This window comes from Hesperophylax consimilis, chromosome 29, assembly GCF_061612785.1.
Source record: "Hesperophylax consimilis isolate HC1 chromosome 29, BYU_Hcon_1.0, whole genome shotgun sequence".
NCBI lineage: Eukaryota > Metazoa > Arthropoda > Insecta > Trichoptera > Limnephilidae > Hesperophylax > Hesperophylax consimilis.
In genome coordinates, this window is record NC_142864.1 from 5,562,051 (window position 1) to 5,587,582 (window position 25,532).

General features: G+C 33.0%; 1 protein-coding gene across 8 annotated transcripts in view; it reads right to left on the reverse strand.

The window, feature by feature from the left end:
• LOC149409807 (uncharacterized) overlaps positions 1–24,002 on the reverse strand; it is a 174,999-nt gene extending 150,997 nt beyond the window's left edge. For 2 of the 8 annotated variants that reach the window (XM_089649300.1, XM_089649292.1), the window contains exons 1-2: positions 23,038–23,851; positions 22,343–22,566 (exon numbers count right to left, since the gene is read on the reverse strand). The gene's annotated coding sequence lies outside the window, so the exon portion shown is untranslated. Of the gene's footprint in view, positions 1–22,342; positions 22,587–23,037; positions 23,852–23,874 lie in introns of those variants that run through there. The other 6 variants (XM_089649297.1, XM_089649298.1, XM_089649293.1 and 3 more) reach the window with 6 other exon arrangements.
• Between the last annotated feature and the right edge of the window lie 1,530 nt (positions 24,003–25,532).

Here is a 25,532-nt window from a genome sequence, read left to right on the forward strand (position 1 = left end):
AATTGACAGAACATCCAACCTGAAAGGTGACGTCACCAACAATGTGTGTGTCATCACCTTTACCACTATGCCATCGTGCATCAGTCCTACATTTGTGGATACATTGATATAAAACACTATAGATTAACCCCATAGAATAAATTAGAACAGTTGAGGTGCCCACCGCTTTTCCTCCCCATTATAAGTAACTAGTGGGTAAAATATCAAATTGACAAACTTCAATCAGTGTTTAATGCAGCAGCACGGCTCATAACCGGGGTTTCTAAATATTCGCACATTTCAGAACACCTTCGTAACCTTCACTGGCTCAAGTGCCCTGAAAGAATCCAGTACAAATTGTGCTGGATGGTGTTTAAATCCATCAATGAAATGGCCCCACCCTACATCTCTGAACTATGCGTCCCGGAAAACACTGGTCTGAGGCAGTCAACTCTTAGATCAGCAACATCATCAGCTGTAGGCAGACTGATGGAACCTAAGCGCAAGCCAAATACTAAGTTTGGTGATCGCGCTTTCGGAGTATCTGGGCCGAAGTCTTGGAATAAACTCCCCCCGGAACTAAGATCCATAACAAGTCCAACAGAATTCAGGTCTAAACTAAAAAACTTTCCCTTTTAAGCTGTCATACCCTTAAATTAAACATACAATTCCTGAGAGAATATCCAAATATATCCAATTTTTCCAACTATGTGCTAAATCCTGTTTCAAAATTTCGCTAATAAACATTTGGATGATGTTAATTAGGTGTTAATCTCAAGTGACCTACCAAGTAAGTGTGATATTGTATATTATCTCTATATATAGTTAGTAATAATATATATCATTGTAAAAAAATCGTTCTAAAACACTCTTTAATTGTAACAATTCTAAGACTGAACATTTCGAACACTCGCTTGTACCTAGATAACATGAAATTAGGAATAGGTACGCAGATGTCGCGGATCTGTTTAACTGCACAGAAGCTAGGTACAAAAAGGCTTTTAAATCATGACCAATAAAATGTAAGTAATGTAAAAATGAACTGCCTGGGGCAACTGAGGAAACTTGGGTCAATAATAATATTCAATAAGGTGAACCAACAGCTTGATTGGCACTTACCTACTTTCAACCAAAACCTAATAATAAATGCATACATTTTAGCTATTGTAATATATTATATCATGTATCTATACTATCATATATTTCAATCAATACTAATCTAACCTAGTCTACCTATAAGTTTTTGCATGTACTCGTATCTCTAACTTTTTATATCCATCTAGAGTTTCTGTTAATTGTATATTTTCTGATGTCACTGTTTATTTTAGATGTCTTCAAAAACTAGTATTTACCTTATTTTTTGTGTTATTTTAAAACTTTTACATATTTCATGATTTAGTTTCTTGTATTGCATCTCTACAGTAACTCTTTTAAAATAACTTAAATTTATATTTGATATTGTATCTCCACTTAAACCATAGAAATAAGATAAAAATACTTATAATACCCACACTCAGGCTTCGCCTTCGTGGGATTTTTTTCAATTATGTACATTTATTTCAATATTTTTTATACATTTTTCAATATTTTATGTAACCATGTATGTATAAAAAAAAATTCAATTATAAATAAAAAAAAAATAAAAAAATAATAATAATAATTTACTGTATATGGTATATTTTATACCGCTGATATTAAAATAAATGTATTTTATATTTTTACAGCGCCCTTGAGGTGATTTTGCACAAAAATGGCGCTATACAAATCATCCAAATATGATTATTATGGTTTTACGTATATACTCCTCAGGGATCTCATTTCTATAGCATTCAGTCATTAGTGTTTTCATAGGATATTAATATTTTATGTGAGTGCGTATTTGTATCGTACATAGTTGAACAATAATTTTAGTTAATTAGTCATAGTTTTACTGCAAATGCCCATCTAATGTATTCTATATCTCTGCGTGGTTTGTTGAATTTGTTCTGAGTAGGTCTAAGCTGCACTGGTGTGGTAGTGTGTATGCGAGTCCTTCACTTCGAGTAAACTCCACGTGTGTGTATGTGTGTGCGTGTGTTGTATGTGTAAATAAAAACAGGATGTGCCAGACAATACTCGTAAATAAAACAGGATGCTAATGTTTGCTTTGGCATGTAAATACCAACAATGCGCCACACTGTACCTAAACAGGGATGTTTGATTCAATATTGACATACATATATGGAGCATTAATAAAAATGTGTTGAAAAACCTATCTTTCAAGGTAAATATAAATACAATCATAACACAGTTATTCACACGAATTCTTGTTCTCAATCTTGATTTGTCTCTTTACAATGTGGAACTCGTAGTACTGTGATCAGTACATGTGTTGACCTCGCGTCCAAAATAGGTAAGTTTCGAATTTTCTCTTAAGGCGATGCCATACGTAGTAATGCAAAATCATATGTTTTTGGTTTGAAAATTTGGTCGCCTAGAAATGTTTCAGATGCTTTAATTAAATATTGCGAGTAGAATACATCTTGGCCTTTGAAATAATCGAGTATTTTTTAGATATGTCTTTCTATAATCCCAGAAAAAAAATAATGTATAGGCCAATGAAAACCGCTTTAAAGTTCAAAATCTCCTACTTAAGAACCCATTTTTGGTTATGATTTTATTGTATAATGTGGCAAATTAAGTTATTTATAAAATTAAATATTTATGCCTGAACATCCACAAAATAAAATAAAAAGCACTTTTTGGCAATGTTTTTTCTTGCATAAATCAAAACAGGCGGATGGTGTTAAGCGAGAATTTAAACCTTATCGCCATCTACGTAGGGGTTGTTATTGATAGCGGTTCAATTTAAAATATTACACGACGTAGTGCATCGCCTTAATAAATTAAAACCAAAATTTTCTCCAAAATTATTAAATTTGTAAGCATGTACTGAAATACCTACCTACTTAATTGTAAAATATATAGTCTAGGTCACATGTTTTTCTTCTTCAATAATTGCAAAATCCTTTGGTGGCGTCATTTTAATTAAAATAAATTTACAAATACCACTGTTTAATCAAAATGGATCGACATGTTAAAACACCAATGGTTCTTTATCAGGATAAACGTTTCTCAAATGGTGTTAAAAAATCATTTTTTTATAATTACAATTTTACTAACAAAATGTCACCAACACAATGAAAATTATTTTTTCAAACTTTATTCATGCAGGTAGGTACCATAATATTGAGAAAAAAATATCTTTACTGAACTATTAAAACGGTCACCATTTGAAAAAAAAAGGTAACGTACAAACAAATTTAAAGGCAAACGTAATAAACGAAAATAAGTGACCTACCAGGTAAGTATTGTACTGTATATTTTCTCCATAAATAGTTAAGTAATAACATAGATCACTGTAGAAATGTATTATAAGTTTGTACAGCGCCCTTGAGGTGTTTTTGGACAAAAACGGCGCTATACAAGTCATCCAAGTATTATTATTAATGAAAAACTAGCGAGAGAAAACAGGACTTCGCTACGCTCAATACGCTTCAATATATCATTATGTCTTTCATACTTCTTTATGTGCACCTTTTATCGCTGTATTAATTTAGCTATGTCCTGTCAAACACCCATTCTGGTGTAGTTAAGTTTTGCCAAGTACAAATATGCTCTACAATAAACTGTTCATGTTTATTTTTATAAATATCAACCAAGTTACTACATATTGCTCTGTTACCACTTTACACGAGTATTTCAAATTGGAAAAAAATGTCTTTACTGAACTTTTAAAACGGCCACAATCTTGAAGCAAAAATGTAACATAAAAACAAATTTACAGACAAACACAATGAAAAACGAGCGAGTTAATACAGGACTTCGCTACGCTCAATCAGTTATGTTCCTTTTTTAAATTTAATGTAAATAAATTAATACCAATAACATTATTATTTTTTAAAAACACTAATGTTTATAAGACAAAGTTTTATGCAAAGCATAAAGGATAATAAATAATTATAAGCAATAAAACAACCAACTTTATTTTTGTAGGAAAAAACTATAATATTGAATTATTTGGCATTTTGAAAATAAGCCGACATAACTCAGTGGTTCAGAGCGCCTGACAGGACATCAGAAGGTGTTCAACTCCCGTTGGCGGCATTTATTTTTACTCGGGAGATATTTTCAATTTGTATTGATATTTCAGGCGACTAGTTATTGCTTATAATTACTTACTAATAATATTATTATTGACAGTTTTAAAGTGGCCTTGAAAGCCGAAACAGCTGAAACAATAACAATAACCAAAAAATACTTGCAGAACTTAATAATAATATTATTAAATTTGATTTACAGTAAATTTTAAAAAAAATTAAAAGGAGTTCTGCGAATTAAACACAAAAAAAAATTATCTACCTAATAGTTTAACCTTTACATACAACTTTAAGTGGTGATGTGATTTTACTTTATCACTCTATATTATGGTAAAATATGGTTTAGCAAAAATAAATTGATATAAAATTCGAATAATCCGTTGTTGTGACTTGTGGCAACCCTAGTTCTCCGTGACTCTGAGAGCAACAGTGGGTTGGCTGTTAGATGGAGAGGACACGTGAAAAATAGATTAGGCACCAAATACTAAAACCGTCTTCTCAGACGTTCACACTTCTGCACTTCTTCACTTCCATCCAACACACTTCCAGCAGACTAAAACCAAATAATGACCCTCCGTAACTCTCACCTCCCCCTCAATAATAATAATAATTCCATTTGTTATTTCGGCTACTGGCATTATACCTAGCTCTCTCATTCAAAATTTAGGCGTATTAGATCTGTCAAAGAATTTATACATAAACATGCAAAAATCATTTTAAATACATGTAGGATTACGAAAGATTTTTTAAATATTTATATTGAGGGATCAGTAGGATTTATAGGTCCAATTAGAAGTTCTACCGAGCCGAACCCTCTGATATGAAAATATCTGGAGTCGGTGAATTATTTTTCCATTTGATCTCTGGTGATTTGACGTGTTGTTTTTGTATTTATTATGCTTGTATAATGCACTTGCATAATGTGGATTGACTAGATGATTATTTGTGGAAAAGTGGGTGGAAGGGTTTAATTTTTCCTGTGGGGAAGATTTAAGAAAATTGGATAACTTGTATAGCGCCGTTTTTATGAAATATCACCTCAAGGGGGCTGTACAATTTATTAAGGATTCCTAGCCTCTATCTAAATTTATTATTTACAAACACAGACACAGAAAAACATACTACAGCCTTGCTAATAAAAAAAAACATTTCACAAACCTGTGTTTTAGTTAGTTACACATTTTATAAAGACTTTAAAAGTTTAGATTCTATTTGGTACCAATAAAAAAAACTTTAACGACAACGAATCCACGCATGCGCATTTCGGTTTATTTTTCAACACTAATTGCGAAGGGTGACAGTTTTTTTAACTATCCCGCAGCCAAGTGGGGGAGTAGGTAGTACCCAAAATTACTAACATCCTTATATTAGCTTAAATACTTGACATATCATTTTAGTATTTTACGTATTCCAGAGAAAATACTTAAGTTACCATTAATAATTGACTGAATAATAGGGATTTCTATAGTTTAAAAGCCCATAACACAGAAAAATTCATGGGGTAGTCGAAGACCCACTTGGTTACAAACCTTTTGCTTGGTATCTTGGCCGGTCAAGAGTTAATGTCTTCTGTAAATCTTAATAAATTAATAAACTATTTTATGGCTGTTAAATGTCAGTTTCTATTAGAAAGGTTTTTATGTACACGGTGTTTATCAATTGTATAAAATATTAACGAAGTTTAATTAGTATGACTATTAATGTTGTGGGGATATTGTAATATAAGGGTAATAATAACAATGGTAAAAAATACGTATGTTTCCTAATTTAACTTTTTTTAAATGATTTTTAATATCATTTTGTTTAAACCATTCAGAAACTAACTTACCGTCACGTCGTTTCCCCAAGAGCGACACAACCTCCCAACTGGGGATTCATATAAAACTATTTTTATATTATATTATAGTAGTGGAATATTTGAATAAAGGTATTTAATTTGATTTGACTAACATATAATAATTTTGTCAACTGAAATAGAAAAAAATATTTTGGATTTTTTATATGTTGTGCCTGCATTCTGTGTAGATCAAATCAAGTTGAGTGATATTTTGACTTTATATTTATTTTTCTGCAATTGTTTTAATAGTCGTTTCCTGCACTATTTTCATGTATAATTTCGTAAATATTTTTTATATATATGTATGTAAAAGCCTTAATAGGCGTGAAATAAATAAATAAATAAATTTTTATTAATCAATCCCCTACAGTAATTTATTTATTTATTGAATATCAACGGTATAAATATACGATACACGATAATTCATGTCACAGAATAGCAATTTAGAGGAAGCTACAGGCCAAAAATGTGTATATTCTTGGTATACCTTATATTGTAGGTAATAGGCATTAAAATCTATAATAAAAACACATAAATTTGTTTTTGACCACGATAGTTTTATTTTCACTCTACCGGTTTCGGAAGATCCCTTCCTTCGTCAGGAGAATATTTAAAAATTTATGTGTTTTTATTATAAATTATGATGAGCCACAAAGTGAATGCTTTTTACAATTACGGCATTAAAATCGCTTGTCAAACGGAGTCTAGAAACGTTCGATTTCAAGCACAAAACTGGTTTTTATTTATTTTGTAAATAAATTTATAAGAAAGCAAAAAAGTTAATCAAGCAAAACTGTCACAGATAATCTTAGCTATAATACTGTAATACCTTGTTAACACAACTGTATTACTTACATTTATATTTACTTCATGTTAAAGCCCACTGGGGCGTACATAAATAAATATTAGAGTGAAAACAGAATTTTTTTTTAAAGTTGTTTCCTTTATGCGTCCATACATTTCTATAAAAAAAAATTTTAAGTACTTTACATTTTTATTTTTTGATTGAGTAATTTATTTTTTTATTTGTATTCTACTCAAGCGAAACGATAGGAAAACCTTCAATTTATCTAAAGCACATTTTTTTGTATTCATAATTTACACCAATTCATCGTAAAGATTAATCAAAATAGTGATTTGGAATTAAGCTTTGCCTTAACTGTGGAATTTGATCATAAAATGACGAGAGAAAGTATAAAATAAATGCTAGAAGGAAATAAAAGTACATACAAATTATTATCAACAAGTATGAGCAGACTTACGTTATATTAGTAATGATTTAGAAGATATGATAGTATAGGCTTCTTGTATCTAGCTTCTGTGCAGTTAAGCAGATCTGCTTCATCTGCGTACCTATTACTAACTTCATGTAATCTAGGTACAAGCGAGTGTTTGAAATGATCAGTCTTGGAATTGTTACAATTAAAGAGGGTTTTAGAACGAGTAGCTCTTATGGGTACATGAAATTCAATGAGGTTAATTAAATCAAGGCTGTCAACACTACCATTTACAATTTTTAACATAAATACGAGTGTTTTAACCGCTCCGGTTTGTTTAATCCTTTCAGAAGGTTTCCCTTGCTCAGAGATTGCTGAAAAATGTTCAGCACAAGTGTTTTATATAGTGCTTACCTTCCTATTTCACGAAATGTGCGTAACTTTTACCGTTTAGCCGGAATTCGCAATTATTATAGCATTTTAAACCGATAAAATTTGGAAAGTGAAGCCAGAACAAAGACTCTCAATGCGACCGGAGCTTGGCCCCTCAAGTGTCAAGTGGTGTCATTAGTTTGGGATTTGCGGGACCTCTTCAACCGAGGATATCTACCTAGACAACAGATAAGCCATATTTTGTTTAAAATTTTTGTTTTTGTTTTTTGTTTTGTTTCAGATGACATACATACACTTCACTTTGATTTTGGTTCAAGATTTTGTTTATGATAGCCTGCGATAAGCGAGCCCTATAGGTCTGAGACAGAGGTATGAAATCGTTGGATCACGACACAATAGAAAAAATTGTGATGTTTTTTTTTTTTTTTTTAATTTTTGTTGGTGTTTATTTAGGTATTAGAGCCAGGAAAGAGTCTAAAAGGGTCGAGAAGATGCACTAAGTGGCATGGATAGCTACGAAGTGACTAGAAGAGACTAAAATAGACTAGGAGAGATAAGGTGGTTTTGCACAAGAGCGGCGTTATATAAATCGTCCAAATATTATTATTATTATTATTAATAGAGACTAGATATGATGGACTGATCAAACGTCACAGCGGTGCTGCCAAGGTCTGTTATCTATGTGAGGATATTATGTCAACGCTTTTTAATAGCAACAGACACATGTCAGCGCTTTATTAGCAGCAGACACATACCTGGACGGATGACGAACCTCGTGCTGGCACTGTTGGTGGACGCGGTAGTCTCTCTCGCTACCGCAGCTGGTCCAGTTTCTTCACCACCTAGGATTCTTGATGCAGAGTTTCCATCTTCTATCTTCGTCGAACGTCACAGCGGTGCTACCAAGGTGTGTTATCTATGTGAGGATATTGTGTCAGCGCTTTATTGGCAGCAGACTCATACCTGGATGGATGACGAACCTCGTGTTGGCACTGTTGGTGGACTCTCTCGCTGATCAGCAGCTGGTCAAGTTTCTTCACCACCTCGGATTCTTGCTGCAGAGTATCCATCTTATATCTTCATGTCACCTGTTCCTGTTCTTCATTCTATTTTACTTAACCCTTAAATGCATGACTTTTTTTATTTAAAAAAAATATATATTTTTGCATTCTTTTTATAAATTAAAAATAGGGAAAAATAATTAAAAAAATATTTATCCATAAATTCTGTTTATTTTGAGAAAAACGTTATTATATCATATGTGAAACACTATGCATCCATGTCTTAAAAAATGCTCTTACCTAATGTTACAAAAATAATTATCAGTGAATAAAGCGAACTTATTAATGACTTATAAAATGAAGACAAATAAAAACAGGGGAAAGTATTAATTTAAATGAAATGCCGTAAAACAGTTTTTGTTCTTATTAAAACATAGAGGGACTTTGTACTTTTGGCAGTGGCAGTACGTCAGACCATTGCAGATAGATGCTCAATAATATTTCCATAGGCTCCCAAGTCTGGTTCACTTTCAAGTCTTGGCAAGCAATTCTCTTGTCCAGAATAAAATTCAAAATTATAAGCGTAACCAGATACGCCACTCAATACAAAAAGTTTAGAACCCCATTTGTGGGGTTTCATGGGCATGTACCGTTTCATATAACTTCTTGCTTTAGTTGAACACATTTGTTCATCAACGCAAATATATTTTTCAATTGGAATTGATGCAAATCTTTGATTTAAGTCCGTGAGTAGAGGTCTGATTTTAAAAAGACGATTATGAGCTGGATTTTCTCTCGGTAAGTGTTTTGTCGTTGAAATGGATAAATTGACGTATTTTATCAAATCGGTTGACAGTCATTGTTGATGCTATTGGTTCAAAATACAAATCACTGGACCAGTGGGACCGAATATTTAGTCCACGCATCAAAGAGGAATAAATACATATTCCGATAAATCTATGCAAATCAGTCGTAGTAATATTTGCAGGTCTTGAAACATCTTTTTGCAGAGCGTAGAGATTTGACTGTTCTAGTATTTTATTGATAATAGCATCTGTAAAAAAATATTTAAAAAAATCGAATGGGGTTTCCGATTCCATCAAATCCAAGGGCAATTGCCTGTTTCCTGTAAATTCCATGTCGGAGTCTTCAAGCTGCAGGTTTTTTTTCTCCACAAAATTGACGATTTCAAAACTTTTGAAGTAGACGAAACGGGCGTTGTCGTTGTAATATAAGTTTGGCGACTAGATAAAACATTATCACCGTCAACATTATTTTGTAGATGATTCTCAACGTCTCCATCTCCCAAGTGGATATCTTCAGGTTCACTTTGATCACCTGAATCGTAATTTTCTACGGCGCAATAATTTTCATCAGCTATACTGTCATCATCCGTAAAATCCATTCCATCGTCACTGTCAGATAAGTGTAGACCACTGTAGTGGTCTCAGTGCATAGTGTTACATATATGATATAATAACGTTTTGTCAAATTTAGACTGTCAAAATACATAATACACATAAAATTTATATTTAAAACACATAAACGTACCTTATTATTTGTGAAATAATATAATTACGATCCAACACGTCGAAAAAACACTATATTTTGATATAATACTGGACATCAAAATGCACACAATCTGTAACCTCCAACTCTCAAGTTTAAAATCAAAATTTCAAATTATTGTGTGTAATCTATTGTAATTTTTCGACAACATTATTATGCAGAAATAATGTAAAAACAATACTGTAATACCAAAACCCACCAACAGATGTCAAAATGAAAAAAAAATAAAAAAAGCTAATTATATCAGATGTGTTACACTATGCAGTTAAGGGTTAACTCACTATATTTTGGTAATATTTATATTTTTTGTAATACCTGCATCAACTGTAAAGCGCCCCTGAGGTGATAACTCACAAAAGCGGCGCTATAAAAATTGTCCAATTATTATTATTTATTAAGTCGGATATAATTTTTCGATCTGAGAGTTTTAATAAATTTAATTTTTTCATTAAGGCTAAGCTTAATGCTAAATCAATATTTTGATTAATCTTTATAACGAATTGCTCTACATTATGAATACCAAAAAATATGCTTTAGATAAATTGAAGGTTTTCCTATCGTTTCTCTTGAGTAGAATACAAATAAAAAAATAATAACTCAATAAAAAATATAAATGTAACATACTAAAAAAAATATTTTTCCAATATAAATGTATGAACGCATAAAGGAAACAACCTTAAAAAATACAGTATTATAGCTAAGATTTTCTGTGACAGTTTCACTTGATTAACTTTTTTGCTTTCTTATAAAATTATTTACAAAATAAATAAAAACCTGTTTCGTGCTTGAAATCGAACGTTTCTAGACTGCGTTTGTCAAGCGATTTTAATGCCTATTACCTGCAATATAAGGTATACCAAGAATATACGCATTTTTGGCGTGTAGCTTCCTATTAAGTAATTATAGTACTTTCAATGGCAATATCGAGTTTAAAATTAATGTGTCTTAGGAATTTGTGTTAATTTTTTTCTATTGAATCTGAATGTATTTTATAATGGGGGGACCAGATCGAGGAGTTATATGCGACTAAACTTCGAACTAAAGATGTATTTAAAATTTTCAACGTAGAAATATTTCTGAAGGCGCTGGTGTTTAGAAGAATGAATTCAAGCATTTTCATTCCCTTGTTGTTAATTGAGTTTATGTGAGATATAAAGTTTAATTTAGAGTCGAAAATGATGCCCAGTTCATTAATTTCTTCGACAAAGGTAAGAATTTAGTTATTAAGTTCATATGAATAAATAATTGGTTGACTTATTTTGTAAAATCTTATTGAATGGCACTTATTTATATTGAGATAAAGTTTATTTAGAGAGCACCAATTAATTAACCTGTTTAAGTTATTTTTTAGACTGATACAATCTTCAACGATTTTCACTTTTTTAAATATTTGTAAATCGTCTGCAAAAAGTAATACAATTATATCGTTATCAAATATATTAACAATTAATTAACGTTTATAAACAGTAAAAATAATATTGGGCCTAAATGAGACCCCTGTGGTACACCACTTGTAGCTATAAATTGTTTGGAAAGGAACGAATTGATTTAAATTTCACTTTTCAAAATTCTTAAATGGTTCAAAAAAATAACGTGACAGTTAAATACATAGATGGCTTTAGTGTAGAATAGACCTTAGATATAGACTTATCCGAAAGATGTCTGTAGTACCAGTATATAGGGTCGCCCCTCCATGGTGAGCACCAAGTACAAGGTACCGTGAGGTTTCGAGAATCTGAGAGAGATTTTGAGAGTTTAACAAAGAGAACAGAGCCTCCAGGCCGTCCTATACACTAATTCCTGATTGTAAGAGTTTTTGTAATCTCTACTCGGCACACTTACATATGTGGGTAAAGACAAAAGGGCTGTAGTTGTCAAAAGTTCAATGTAACGGTAGATACATTCAGAAATGAAATATTGCTTGAAATGGCTGAAGCCAATTTCAGTGACCAGATCTTAATAACCAGGTACTTCCCCACCTTGCTCTTGTTTATGTCATTCTTATTTATCATGCCTCAAACATACCCCCAAACTGCCATATCATAGTTACTCTGGCTCCGGGAAGCTGGGACACAAAAATACAGTCACTGAAAGAAAAATAATATTCTTAGGTTACAAATTTTTTGTACGGCTACACCAAAACTAAACGCCGAAAACCACACTAATTTAACTATAACTAATACATAAACAGAAGACTCTTTACCACCATCTACACATTTGTCCTGATGATAGACACTCTAACGCTGACCGAAGCATTGGGTAAAGGACGGCTGCGCGGCCATCTTCAAATAAAACTTGAATTTGGATTTGATGAAATTTTCACGATTTTATTTGTGACAATTTTTTGCGAGTTAATGATAATTTAAAAAACATATAATGCAATTATAATGAAATTTGGTTCCATCATAACTCATCGAAATGATAATTCAACACACCTATTACATAGAAAGAGATAGAACGCCAAAGAAGAGTACATAGTGTGCGAGCTAACATGCTTGCCAGAAGATTCAACAAGTGCAGTCCTCCAGTGAAGAAGCAACTTTTCCAAACGTACTCTATGAGCTTCTACACTAGCGAGCTATGGACGACATACACACAAGGCGTCATGAACACACTCCGAGTACAGTACAGCCACGCATACAGAGCCCTATTTGGCCTCCCCTGGCGATGCAGCGCCTCACAGATGTTCACCGAAGGAAGGGTGCATGGGTTCGCTGCTTTGATGCGCCACAGAATAGCTGGGACGAGTCAGCGATACCAGAGATCGGACAACACTCTTGTCCAGGCCGTTGCCCAGTGGCAGGGAGCACCTCTACACCAGAGATGGAGAATTTCACTCAAGCCACCATAAGTCCTAATGTGTTGATCAATTTATTATTTTTTTTATTTATTTGTTTATTGATTTTTTATGTATTAACTTAAATGTAAACTTTTATGACAGGCAGAGCATTGCACACCGCTCTGTCCAGCTGAAATAAACATTATTATTATTATTATTTTAGTTTTGTATGAAAAAGGCCAGACCCTGTTCCTCTTAATTAAATTAATACGCTCACAGTGTTTGCAATCGGGAGCGTCGCTAATAGGTATAGATTTAAAGCAGAGGTTCACAAACTTTTTTGCCCCAGACCATTTGGCAAATATTTTTTTCCGCAGACCCCCTGCCTGCCGAATATTGGATTTTTTCTAAACCTATTAGATTCCCTTCCCTTGCCTGCCCAACAACCGGGTGGCGGTATAGTTCCTCTGTCTTAACATTGTGCAGACAGGGGCGCCCTTGTGAGGTAAAACGCCAAATGAAAATGAAGCAGGACAAGCAACGGGAATTTCTTTCTGTAGCTAGTACTGCCCCAATTTCTTTGTTAGTTCTTCTTATCATATGATATTCGATTCTTCAACGATCCATTTCCATAGTGGAAATGTTCTAAAACTTAGTTTCCAAGTCTGTGTGAAGTACATTTAAGGCGATGCCCTACGTCGTGTAATATTTTAAATTGAGCCGCTATCAATAACAACCCTTACGTAGATGGCGATAAGGTTTAAATTCCCGCTTAACACCATCTGCCTGTTTTGATTTATGCAAGAAAAAAACATGGCCAAAAAGTGCCTTTTATTTTATTTTGTGGATGTTCAGGCATAAATATTCAATTTTTTTTCGATCATTTTATAAATAACTTAATTTGAAACATTATACAATAAAATCATAACTGAAAATGGGTTCGTAAATAGGAGATTTTGAACTTTAAAACATTTTGTATAGGCCTTTTACTTTATTTTTTTCTGGGTTTATTGAAAGACTTATAAAAAAATACAGTCGATTATTTTAAAGGCCAAGATGTATTCTACTCACAGTATTTAATTAAAGCATCTGAAACATTTCTAGGCGACCAAATTTTCAAACCAAAAACACATGATTTTGCATTACTACGTATGGCATCGCCTTAAATGTTGAACGTAGATCAAAACGTCATTACCCTTAGCCCAGTCAATGAAGGGAAAAAAAGACCCAATGTCGGAACTAATTCCCCGGAAGCTGAATTTCTCACAGATGTTAGAAGACCTTTAAACATGTATTTTTACAAAAGTCCCCGACTTTCCCCCTTGTGCTTCCTTCCCCACCCCCTCTTGAATATATTTTTCAAAGCCTTTCGGAATACGCTAATATCTCCTTAATGGTTTTATTAAATCAGATTATTTATTTTTTGTTTAGTTTTTAATTAGTTGTTCTAAAAAATTGTATTCTTTCATTTTTGCGAGAAAAGATATACAATCTCTACAATTTATTAGTAAAGGAAAAATATGAGTTTTTAAAATAGTATTTCAGAATATATTTGCACATAACTTTTTTCTGAGCCTGTTAACGAAAAAAAATAAATCAACAAAACTTGTAGACAATATTTTTAGCTATAAAATAATGTATATAATGATGGGTTTTAATTTATAATAAGGCACGTAGGCTGAATAAGGAGCACGGCGCGCGGCAGCGGCTCGAACGCGCAGCGGTTCGTGGCGCAGCGAGAAATTACAAAAACCTAAGTAAAGTAATGATTAATTCATGTGTTTGCTTTATTTTTATAACAAATTCATCTAAAGTTGAAGAGTTTTATTGTTATTTACCAGTTTTAGTTCGGAGGGGGGGGGGGAATATAAATATTTTCCCCTACCCAATGAAGCGCTTTCATTATCCACCAACCGCCGTGCCCCGGTCTGGCTAAACAGTCATATTATGTTGTATGATTGTTTGTAACTTATTATTTAAATAAAAGTATGTGGGAAATCTTTGAGAATCAGTTTACGCGTCCTCACAAGTCCCTGGAGCATGTGGGTATTAATATTCTCGGGCAAACAGAGCCTACACTTAAACAGCAGCGTCTCTTTTCCACGTAATGAGAGAAGACTACCAAGATATTGATGGTAAATTAAGACAAATAGAAATATGTATCAAGATTTAGTTACGCGGAAAAAAGATATGGAGGAGTTTAATAATGATGACAATCTAAAAGAGACGATTCCATATACTGAAGCAAGTGAAGACAGGATTAAGGAATCATCGAGTAGGACTGCCAAGTTGTGGCTTTACCTTCTACATTGCATCGACCTCATGCTTAGATTTATATTTGCAGAGAAGTCCGGGAATCGGAAAATGCACCTAAATACTATTGTTGATATGCTTCCATTTTTCAACTCGGCAGGACATTTACCATACGCAAAATCAGCACATATGTACGTTCAAAGTATGTTACAACTCGAATCAAGAATAACCAAAGAATAATATAAACTATTCACTAAAAATGGGTACTTTATAATAAGAAGAAGCGACAGATATTGGTCCGGTACGTGGACGGACATCATCATCGAGCAGTGTCTCATGCGACCAATGAAGTCAGTTGGCGGTTTGACACATGGGCGCGGAATCACTGACAGCGCTTTGTCAAAGTGGAAACTTGGAATCACTTACTGCGTGAAAGTGCAAGAGAGCATTGAAGAATTCATAGGTATAGAATTTGATTTTAGTGAACATCATGTTGAGCTGCGTGAATCACGGAAGAAAAGGGGTGAGCTAGATATAGGAAAATATACATCATGGCAAAGACAGCACAGCCCGTTCGCCAAGCTCTCAGGGGAGTTGATGTCTTTATCTTTAGGGTTTGTTTCAGATAATAGTGTCAATTGTGATAATGCTTATGAGGTGGGCCTGGCAGCTGTTCAAAAAATGAAAGGATGTAATTTTGGATATATAAGACTGAAAAGGAAAGACATGGTGACTACCCAGCAAGATTCAAATCCGCAAGTGTTAGGACGAGACAAGTTGCAGTAAACCCCCAGCAGTTATTTAACAGAATACTGTGCATTAGTGATAGTCCTAGCAAGCTTTAGACCTACTTAGGATATGAATTGGCTTCAAGACCCCCGTCTATTTTTGATGAAGTCTTCCTTCGTAAAGGAACAAAATCATGTATGGCGAAAGTATTTAGCGAAAGTATTCATGACGAAGTTAATTTGGAAAATGCTGCTATAGTCATCGATGGGAGATACCTCCTACACTCTGTTGTTTGGGAAACTGAAACTTCTTACGGAGACATCATTAAATAATACTCACGTTTCGTCCATACTATATTTGGCAAATATTCTATTGTCGTTTTCGATGGATACCCTGAAGAACCAACTGTAAAATATGAAGAGCAAAGACGAAGGTCGGCTAACAACTCATCATGCGATATTGGATTAAACTTCACTACACGTTGTTTGACTAAGAAGGAAGCTTTCTTATCTAATAAGAATAACAACAAAAATAATGATTGAAGTACTATGTCATGAATTTAGTGAATCTGTTTTGAAAACAGTCACGGCCGCAGGTGATACATATTGACACTGTACTAACCGGCATCGAAAAACTCAACATCTTCTCAAAATTGATTGTTGTTGGCACGGATAGTGATCTTTTGGTATTATTTTTAAGTCTTGCTCCTGAAGGAAAATCTATTTTTTTCTGTAAAGATGTTGGTGGAAAGGCCCCTTCAAGAACTTTCTACATCATAAAGAAACCTTTAATGATACATAAATATATTCTAAATCACATGCTATTTACGCACTATTACGGGCTGTGATACGACCTCACCTTTATATGGGTTAGGAAAGCTAAAAGCTATTGACATGATGAAAAACAATCCCGAAGCAAAACGCGCAGCTGAGGCATTTCTGGAAAAAAGATGCAACTGAAGAGAACTTGTTGCAAAATGGAGAAAAATTCGCTCTCGCCATGTATGGTCTTGGTAGCTTCTCTAATTTAAACGAAGCTCGATACTATAAGTTTACCAGACTAACGACAAAATCAGCTTTTAAATCTAAATTTGACTTGGCAAAACTACCACCGACTTCAGAATAGTGTCATCAAAATTTGTTGAGAGTTTATTTGCAAGTACAGTTTTGGTTAGGAAACAAACTAAACCCTATAAACTGGGGATGGAGGTATGAAAATGTAAATGAAAATGGTGGAAAGAAGAAATTTATGAAACCATTTGCTCCTGACGACCTTATTTCTTTGGTGTCCTGTTCCTGCAAGTCTGGATGTGGAAATTACTGTGGCTGCAGAACATCTGGATTTACCTACTCTGCCATGTGCGACAACTGTAACGGATTATCATGTCTGAACACACCCCAGTATGACGAAGAAATGGAAGACTCCCTTGACTAGAAAATTATTTGAATATTTGCCTAATTTTGTCATAGATAATATTGATAAGTATATAATTTACAAACCGTTTTGTCATTATAATATTTTAAGAAGCTTGTTTGAAAGTAAACCATTTTAGATCTATGCACTATTTTAAGTGATTTGTTGTTTCGGTATTTTATTGTTGATAAGTGCACATAATAAAACAAGTGAGAATTTCCACAAAAGATTTTTCAGAACTTCGCCATAACATAAGTCTGCAATATTTTAATGTGATGAAAGGGTAATCCCACGCTGTCTTAGGTATTTTTGGCTTCTTTCACATAACTTTATTTAAATAATAAGTTACAATCATACAACATAATACGACTGTTTAGCCAGACCAGGGCACGGCGGTTGGTGGATAATGAAAGCGCTTCATTGGGTAGGGGAAAATATTTATATCCCCCCCCCCCCTCCGAACTAAAACTGGTAAATAACAATAAAACTCTTCAACTTTAGATGAATTTGTTATAAAAATAAAGCAAACACATGAATTAATCATTACTTTCCTTAGGTTTTTGTAATTTCTCGCTGCGCCGCGAACCGCTGCGCGTTCGAGCCGCTGCCGCGCGCCGTGCTCCTTATTCAGCCTACGTGCCTTATTATAAATTAAAACCCATCATTATATACATTATTTTATAGCTAAAAATATTGTCTACAAGTTTTGTTGATTTATTTTTTTTCGTTAACAGGCTCAGAAAAAAGTTATGTGCAAATATATTCTGAAATACTATTTTAAAAACTCATATTTTTCCTTTACTAATAAATTGTAGAGATTGTATAGCTTTTCTCGCAAAAATGAAAGAATACAATTTTTTAGAACAACTAATTAAAAACTAAACAAAAAATAAATAATCTGATTTAATAAAACCATTAAGGAGATATTAGCGTATTCCGAAAGGCTTTGAAAAATATATTCAAGAGGGGGTGGGGAAGGAAGCACAACGGGGAAAGTCGGGGACTTTTGTAAAAATACATGTTTAAAGGTCTTCTAACATCTGTGAAAAATTCAGCTTCCGGGGAATTAGTTCCGACACAAAACCTTCATTGACTGGGCTACCTGGACGTTTTTCAAAAACAAGTCAAGGAACTAGGAAAATTCGCAACATCCAATGTGCAATGTTTTGCTTGAATATATTAATTCTGACAAGAAAAGGAACGTGGACTATATTTATATATAATAAAATAAACAATTTTACGAAATATAAAATTACAAATATCAAATAAGTTTACATATCACAAAAACTAATAATAAAAACAATTTTTAAAAAACCCTATTCATTTTCGTCCGAACATTTATTCAAACAAGTTAAGGTCGGAAAATTAATTACACTATAGTTCTACCATGCAACATTACAAATTTATAAAAATAATTTTCAAAATAAAGTTGCACCCTTTAAAAATAACAGAAATTTTGAACAAACGTCAATACTTCCTACTCCGAAATGTAAAAAAACAATAGGACAGTTCAATCTTTTTGTTACTGCCTTATATTTTGTATAATTAAATATCTACCTGTATGTATCAAATAAATTTCCAATAAAAAAAATAAAAAAAAATAAAAAAATAAATAAAAAAAAAAAAAATTAAAAAATAAATAAATAAATAAATAAAAGAGTTAATTATTTTAACTCATTACCAGAAAAAATAGAAACATAAATACAAACACAAAATAATTTAAAAGTCACCTTAAAAAGTATTCTGAACACTTGAACTGAATCATATTATCAAAGTATATACTTCCACTTTTGGCAGGTTTTATAGAAACCTAGTATAAAGTAGTTCAACTATTGTTACACTGGTATATACAGGGTTTTCCAATAAGAGGTGTTATTTTGAATAGCCCGCTATTTCGGTAGATGTTACTTTTAAAGCTGTCATTTTTTGACATTTGACAAGTAAAAACTACGCCATTAATAAAAATGAAACGATACACGCTTCGACAACGCATTGTAATTATTAAAATTCACTTGAAATGCAAATGCAAATGCAAATCATCTTGAGTGATGAGGCCCACTTCCACCTTGGTGGCTTCGTCAACAAGCAAAATTGTCGCATCTGGGGCTCGGAAAACCCAAGAGTTATTGTTGAAAAGCCTCTTTATTCTCAACGTGTAACTGTTTGGTGCGGTTTATGGTCCGGCGGAGTCATTGGACCTTACTTTTTCGAAAATGAGGCTGGAGCAACAGTTACGGTGAATGGATTGCGCTATCGAGAGATGATTAATGATTTTTCATGGCCGGAATTGGATGGTATTGATCTGGATAACGTTTACTTTCAACAAGACGGCGTTACGTGCCACACAAGCAACGAAACCATTGTTTTTATTTCGATTGAATAGCAATATAACACCTCTTATTGGAAAACCCTGTATTTCTTTTGAATTAGGCATTGTCTTACAACACTTATATAAATAAATGCATCACTTGCAATAGTGTTTTTTTGTAAACATTAATTGTTCTTTAATTTATTGCTATTATTATTTTGTTTACTACTGTACGCTTGTAATTCGAATATCACTGTATTGTAAAAGCGTTATATGGCGATTGAATAAATAAATAAATATCAAATTTAAATCAATATAATAACTCACCCCATACACACAAGCCCTGCTTATTTATGGGGGTACATTAAATCATATGATGTAATTAATAACTGTACTATATTTATTTGTAATTCGTGTATCTTTTTGTTATTAATAAAAAATAATATGAAAAATATTTAAAAAATAAAAATTTCTCAGTCTATTATTACTGTGTTATTTGTATTAGGTGTATTGTATCTTACGGAACTCCTGAATGTTGATGACTTGATGTAAGGCGAAGCTTAATGCTAAATCACTATTTTGATTAATCTTTATAACGAATTGGTGTACATTATGAATACCAAAAAAAATGCTTTAGATAAATTGAAGGTTTTCCTATCGTTTCGCTTGAGTAGAATACAAATAAAATAATAAATTACTCAATAAAAAAATTTTTAACTGAAAATTCACTTTTTTCAATAGAAATGTACGAACGCGTGAAGGAAACAACTTTAAAAAAAAAACAGTATTATAGCCAAGATTATCTGTGACAGTTTCACTTGATTAACTTTTCTTTCTTTCTTATAAAATTATTTATAAAATAACTAAAAACCAGTTTTGTGCTTGAAATCGAACGTTTCTAGACTCCATTTGCCAAGTGATTTTAATGCCTACTACCTAAAATATAAGGTATATCAATAATATACACATTTTTGGCTTGTAGCTTCCATTTGAATCTCGTGGACTCCTCAAATTTGTTTCTCGCTGACCTGGACCCCGAGATAATCGACCCCTGGGGGTTATAGACCACTTTGGGAACCTCTGATTTAAAAGTTATAAAATATTTGAATACTACAAAGGTAAGTGTGTCAAGCTGTAATATCGTTGTTATTGATCCTATGTGATTTCACACCTATTTATTTTTTCGCAATGAGGTCACATCACGTAAAGTCCGAAGTAATTATTCGTTTTCGGCACATCTCTCACTGACCAAACATCTTTTTCTTAATATGAATACCGCACAAGAGTCCCAACTTCTCCTCTGCAGTGGGACTTATGCATCCCCAATTGGGGTATGTTGTGAGGCTGAAGGTAGTGGTGAGGGGAAGGAGATAGGGAAGATCAAGGTGGGGAAGTCACGAATGGTGTTCTTACACCAGGGCGATACTGAGAGTATCTTCCACCCTAGAACATGACGCAAATATACTATATATTATTTTAGCTAAATAAATCATTAAATTCATCAAATAAAATTTACTTGCGCACGCCGAGATTCGAGCCCGCGACCTTCGGATTGCTAGTCGAGAGCATTACCCTCCGACCACGGAGCCCGTCAAAATTACTCTTACTGCCTTCATTATAGAGGGAAAAAGTTGCTTGTGCAATGATGGAGGACTAGGCTAGTGTACATTATGAATACCAAAAAAAATATGCTTTAGATAAATTGAAGGTTCTCCTATCGTTTCCCTTGAGTAGATTTTTGTTTGTGCCTTATAGTCTCCACAACTACTGGACACTGTTTGTGCACTAGAATGGGATATAGAGTTTCATTAAAGGCAATATAATGTAGAATTTTGATGTATTAACTATGTGATATACGGTAGTGAATGGTGGAAGTCGGTGACGCCCGAGAAAAACATGGCATGATCATTGATCACGTGAAATAAAAACTTATAAAAAGTAAACTTTTAACTATAGAATTCATAACCTCAAAACTTTACCCCGAAACTTTTACACGTCAGTTAGTATTTAATAAATCGAAACCAAAATTTCCTCCGAAATGATAATATTTGTATTTACTTAAATACCTGGGTAACTACCTACTTGATTAAGGCGAAGCTTAATGCCAAATCACTATTTTCAATTAATCTTTATAACGAATTGGTGTACATTATGAATACCAAAAAATATGCTTTAGATAAATTGAAGGTTTTCCTATCATTTCGCTTGAGTAGAATACAAATAAAAAAAATAAATTACTCAGTAAAAAATATAAATGTAACATACTAAAAAATATGTTTTTACAATAGAAATGTATGAACGCAAAAAGGAAACAACTTTTTAAAAATATAGTATTATAGCTAAGATTATCTGTGACAGTTTGACTTGATTAACTTTTTTTCTTTCTTATAAAATTATTTACAAAATAAATAAAAACCAGTTTTGTGCTTGAAATCTAACGTTTCTAGGCTCCGTTTGTCAAGCGATTTTAATGTCTATTACCTACAATATAAGGAATACCAAGAATATACACATTTTTGGCTTGTAGCTTCCTCTTAAGAAGAAAAAGGTAACGAAGTTACATCCATATAAATAAAATACAAACGCAATATCCGTAAGTTTGTTCTTAATTTATTGGACGTGTACTGTTATTTAATACAGTAATATTATATTCATAAGTCCCCGAGCAAGCCGGGTACAAGACAGCTGGTGGTTCAAATAATTATTATAAGTGTATGGGGATTACCCTTATTGCAGCCTCAGTGTTGCCTCCAGTTCTTTGGGTAAATCCTGCCGCACTTCACTGTGAACACTTCACCTCACCAACACTGGCAACACTTAACAAACAAACGTCCCAAACACCACTTCTGATGGCTAGTCAGTCACTAGTCACTCCTTTGGTAAATAATCCTATGCCACCACTGATTTTCCGCCATTTTAAAACAAAAATTTAACATGTGACAAAATACACTGAAATTTATAAAGCCTACCTAGTTATTTAAGTAGGTAGGTTCTAAAATAATTTATCTATGTGTAAGTATGTATTAGAAGTCCACGACTTTTTTACTTTGAAAGTTTAAAAATCGAACACACAATGAGCGTCAAATTTTAAGTTAGTTGTAGGTAGGTACTAAAATGATAAATTCATATTTATTTGAATTTCGCGCCTTTTCATTTGGAAAGTGTAAAATTGATATTCAAAAAATAGAACGAATAGATTCTCCGAAATAATTTTAGGCTCTTTAGGTAGGTAGGTACTTGGATTTGTATTAGAATTCGACGCCTATTCAGTTTGAAAATTAAGTTTAATTTGAAGTTAGGTAGGGAAGTATTCTAGTGTATATGTATGTTTCTTGAATGTTTATTAAAATTCCGTTCCTCTTCCATTTGAATGTTTAAAAACGAAATTTAAAAAATCGAACGATTCATAATTATAATTACCCTCCAGGAACTAACGTCCGTACCGTTTCATTGCGTCACACCACATAATACACAGCACACTAACTTCAGTTGTGAGTGTAAAACAAATAAGCAATGTCAAAATAGCCCCGTGTATGTGTGGGTAACTTCTTAAACAAACAATTCATGCCCGTGTGCGTTCACTCACACACCAATAGACACGGGAAAAATGTGCACAAACTTAGGCCATAGATAACGGCTGTACGCACTTCTCAGATAAAGAGCCGACCAAAAACGACGAAAATATTCGCGAACACGAGATAAGTGATCCGCCATTCGATGTGTGTGAAAAAATCACGAAAAAAACGACAAAAAACACTTCAAATCGATTTTAAAACAAAATTTTATCAAACATTGTCATTATTTTCAACTTTCTATAATGTCTTGATTGATGAGAAGATATTTCAATTGCAAAATGCTAACGAAAGCATCTATAAATAGACTAATGTCCGAATTTGTATTAGTTTTGCAAAGTTTCAAGCTAGACTCTCTTGTTGTCTTGTCATTTCTCAGATCAGCCGGAGGCGGCATTCGCTCTAGTATAATTAATTTGTCGTACTCTCCGACATGATGAATAATACTACAATCAGATCGAATATGAAGCAACGACCATAAAACAATCATAAATAATTGCTGGCATTGTAATGACACTAATCATATTGTAAAATCGTTCAATTTCTTCCCGCCGAAAGGCCCGAAAGTGACAGTTGAAGTATTCTACCGCGCGAATTTGAATGATTGAGTTTTGGCGCGATCGCCGTTTCAAAGATGGCGTTTGTTTTTTTTGTTTTATTAATTCGTCTGTAATTCGGCAAGTACTTGATTGATTTTGGTGTAACTTTCGGTGTTTTATCGAAGCGTTCGCGGCGCAGTGTTTGAGGCGGTGGAACTTACACTGAACCGGCCGAGCACTGAGCACGGCACAGGCCGCTAGAGACGGAACAGCGCTGTCGAATAAAATAAACAACAACATACCTAAATAAGCGACTTGTGTCGTTCGGACTTGTATGCATGTGTGGATGTGTGAAGAGAGGTTATGCCACTGTCTGACTTCAACGTATTTTCTTTATTTGTCAATGGATTAAATTAATTTATCCTGTAATCTAATTTTTAGATAGGTGCTGCTGAAAAATCATTTTAAAAAATGCCAATAGTTTTGAACACATATTTTATTAATGTTGTTAATTCCCTAGGAACCTACACACGGAACAAAACATTATTAAACGTTGAATGTTATCAATTATCCTGTTTCAATTTGAGTCTGTTTACCATACTTAGGTACCTACTATACACGGTGTTCGGAAACTCATATTACTAACGTGAAACTGATGAATCGGCATGAAATTTGTAAAGGATTTTGTGGATTAACAACTTAATTGATGGTCCTGCCATCGTTGCCACTATTAAATTCCATGTGCCGACTAGGAATACAAGACAAACATAACATTCTTCTGCAATACATACACGACCAACTATCAGACACACTCACTGACCAATAAGATGCATGATCTGGGCAACAAGTATGGGGGTGCTATTGATTTATTTATTGACTCCATTTATAGAATTAAGCATAATCTATACCAACACTTTGTCGAATCCTACAAATTAGAGTAGCGTTGGTAAATTAGTCATATTATTTTTTTTTTCATTATTTATTAATATTTTCTCATTATACTTGTAATCACAATTTCACAATTGTGTATTTTGTACCTACTTTACAATGGATTACATCTATTTACTGTCAGTATCTCCTGTATAATACAGATACTCTCCTATGTACACTGCATCATGTATCACTTTTATGTAAAAGCCTTTTCAGGCGTATATATAAATAAATAAATATGCTGTTTAATTTATTTTATAAAACCGGCTTTAAAAGTATTTTTAACCCTTTAGTTTAAACAATCTGAGTTCAACAGTTTCCAGTTGTCCTACGAGTTTCCAAACATAGTGTATGAATATATCTTTCGATTCGAATTCTTTAAAAGACAGAAAAAATCACCTTTAGTATAAAATATCACAACGAATTCTTACAATGTTGCTGTACTCATTGTTGTTGTAATTTATTTACTCGGACTCATTTTTCATTACTTACTAATTTTTTTCACAATAAGTTGAGAACAATAAAGTCATCTTGGTACCTATGCTATTACAACTAGTTATTATGACGACTGTACTATATACTAATACAAAAATAATAAACGAATTACCAGAAGGCACCAATTTAGCACAAATGTAATGCTGAGTTGTGCTGATAAAGGTGTCCACAAAGTTGCTTGATTTTTGAAGGTTTTCCTCTTTGAGATAAAAAATAATTGTGGTTACAAAAGCTAGATATTATTTCTTGAAACAATGTATTAATTGTCTGTATGGATAAACAGAATCGATATTCAAAATAAAGCAGAAAATGATTTTCTTGAATGTTTTTCCTGTAGATTTATTTAATTTAATATAACATTACGCCCACCATAAAACCA